General features: G+C 45.9%; 1 non-coding gene across 1 annotated transcript; it reads right to left on the bottom strand.

Annotated features, from left to right (window-relative positions):
* Positions 1-2750: 2750 nt before the first annotated feature.
* Positions 2751-2823, bottom strand: TRNAG-UCC (transfer RNA glycine (anticodon UCC)). Its single transcript has one exon. It is a non-coding gene; the product is annotated as a tRNA-Gly (tRNA).
* Positions 2824-3162: the final 339 nt, after the last annotated feature.

Here is a 3162-nt window from a genome sequence, read left to right on the forward strand (position 1 = left end):
ATTGAGTCAGTGATGCCATCCAGCCATCTCATCCTCTGTCATCCCCTTCTCCTCCTGCCCCCAATCCCCCCAGCATCAGAGTCTTTTCCAATGAGTCAACTCTTCGCATGAGGTGGCCAAAGTACTGGAGTTTCAGCTTTAGCATCATTCCTTCCAAAGAAATCCCAGGGCTGATCTCCTTTAGAATGGACTGGTTGGATCTCCTTGCAGTCCAAGGGACTCTCAAGAGTCTTCTCCAACACCACAGTTCAAAAGCATCAATTCTTCGGCGCTCAGCCTTCTTCACAGTCCAACTCTCACATCCATACATGACCACAGGAAAAACCATAGCCTTGACTAGACGAACGTTTGTTGGCCAAGTAATGTCTCTGCTTTTGAATATGCTATCTCGGTTGGTCATAACTTTCCTTCCAAGGAGTAAGCTTCTTTATTTTCATGGCTGCAGTCACCATCTGCAGTGATTTTGGAGCCCCAAAAAATAAAGTCTGACACTGTTTCCACTGTTTCCACATCTATTTCCCATGAAGTGATGGGAACAGATGCCATGATCTTCGTTTTCTGAATGTTGAGCTTTAAGCCAACTTTTTCACTCTCCACTTTCACTTTCATCAAGAGGCTTTTGAGCTCCTCTTCACTTTCTGCCATAAGGGTGGTGTCATCTGCATATCTGAGGTTATTGGTATTTCTCCCGGCAATCTTGATTCCAGCTTGTGTTTCTTCCAGTCCAGCGTTTCTCATGATGTACTCTGCATATAAGTTAAATAAACAGGGTGACAATATACAGCCTTGACGGACTCCTTTTCCTATTTGGAACCAGTCTGTTGTGCCATGTCCAGTTCTAACTGTTGCTTCCTGACCTGCATACAAATTTCTCAAGAAGCAGGTCAGGTGGTCTGGTATTCCCATCTCTTTCAGAATTTTCCACAGTTTATTGTGATCCACACAGTCAAAGGCTTTGGCATAGTCAATAAAGCAGAAATAGATGTTTTTCTGGAACTCTCTTGCTTTTTCGATGATCCAGCGGATGTTGGCAATTTGATCTCTGGTTCCTCTGCCTTTTCTAAAACCAGCTTGAACATGAGGAAGTTCACGGTTCACATATTGCTGAAGCCTGGCTTGGAGAATTTTGAGCATTACTTCACTAGCGTGTGAGATGAGTGCAATTAGGGTTAGAGTTATAGTCCATGTAATTCTCCAGGCCAGAATACTGGAGTGGGTAGCCTTTCCCTTCTCCAGGGAATCTTCCCAACCCAGGGATCAAACCCAGGTCTCCCTCATTGCAGGCGGATTCTTTACCAGCTGAGCCACAAGGGAAGCCCAACAATACTCGAGTGGGTAGCCTATCCCTTCTTCAGTGGATCTTCCCGATCCAGGAATCAAATTGGAGTCTCCTGTATTGCAGGCGGATTCTTTACAACTGAGCTATCAGGGAAGCCCAGGCTCCACTGGAACTTACCCCTTTTGCCCATGTCTGGACAGACCGATGAGAAGAAAGGCCAGGTTTGCCCCTCATCTTTTAGGCACTGGTGGGAAATGTGAACCTCCTACACATGGGAACTTTCCCCCAGTTCTGCCCCTGAGCCATCTAAAGGGAAATCATCCTTTTTGCCTAAGTCCACCCACACTGGGTGTGCCTGGCAGTATCTTTCCCCCAAATTCTCCTGATGTATAGAATATCCTCAACACCCAAATTGAGATTTGGACAAAGGCTCCACCTGTTCCCTGCAGAATGGCCACCAAACATGTAAAAAGTTTTGGTTTGGGCCTTTAGGTCATAATTAGTCACATCATTATTTATGATTATGCAAAAAGAATGAACTAAGGTAGATTAAACTGTGCTGTTGGAGAAGACTCTTGAGAGTCCCTTGGACTGCAAGGAGGTCCAACCAGTCCATCCTAAAGGAAATCAGTCCTGAATATTCTTTGGAAGGACAGATGCCGAAGCTGAAACTCCAATTCTTTGGCCACCTGATGCGAAGAACCGACTCATTAGCAAAGACCCTGACACTGGGAAAGATTGAAGGCGGGAGGAGAAGGGGACGACAGAAAATGAGATGGTTGGATGGCATCACCGACTCAATGGACATGAGTTTGAATAAATTCCGGGAGTTGGTGATGGACAGGGAGGCCTGGCATGCTGCAGTCCATGGGGTCACAAAGAGTTGGACATGACTGAGCGACTGAACTGAACTGAAGGTAGATTCAAATGGAATATTACTATCCCAAGGCTGCTCTTTATCATAATTTTCTCCAAACTGCCTTTTGTGGCTCTGTTATTTCATATCCCAGGTCCCTGTACATCCTTTGATCTCTTTATTATGTTTTCATCTGCTGATTGCTGCAGGGTCCCTGGCACAGAGGTGAGGCTTACAGAGTAATCACAGCCCATCTAGCCTTACCTGGCTGTCCTCTGCCACCAGAAGGCCAAAGCTCACAAGCTGGTCTGTTTATCAGTGGAGAACACCTGAATATTCCTTTATTCCTTTATTCTGAAGGACTCTGTAATGGCCAGAAAGGAACAGTCGTTTCTGAAATGAGAACCAAGAAATATATAGTGGGTAATCTCTAAGTCTCATTAAATGCCTCTATCCTCAATATTCTTACAGAGCACCTGTTTCTCTCCAACCTGAAACTCTCCCGTAACTGCAGCTTTATACATCCAACTGCCAACTCTATATTTATTTTGGATCTAGAAAAGAAAATTGTAATATTGGTTTTTTGGCCACATCATGCAGCATGCAGGATCTTAGTTCCCTGACCAGGGACTGAACCTGGGCCCCCTCCAGTGGAAGCACAGAATCCTAACCACTGGACCACCAGGGAAGGCCTGAAATGAAAGCTGTTGATTGATCTCAGAACACCTAGTTGGAGAAACCTCCAACTTGTATCTGGGGGCATGGACATCCACCTGAGAATACCCGTTCTAGCCTCCCTTGAAGGTACTTCTGGTCACATGACTACCTATAGGTAATGGGGTTGAAGCAGGTATGATGGAACTTTGCTTCCGCTCTTTCCTTCCTATAACACAGACCGAGGTTACAGCACAGACACAGGAGAAAACAACCCAAACTCTCAAAGGACAGCAGAGCAGCAAAGGAGGAGGAGCCTGGTCCCTGGAAGTTCACAGGACACAGCTGCCCATCTTGGACTCCCAACCCACCC

This window comes from Bos taurus, chromosome 20, assembly GCF_002263795.3.
Source record: "Bos taurus isolate L1 Dominette 01449 registration number 42190680 breed Hereford chromosome 20, ARS-UCD2.0, whole genome shotgun sequence".
NCBI lineage: Eukaryota > Metazoa > Chordata > Mammalia > Artiodactyla > Bovidae > Bos > Bos taurus.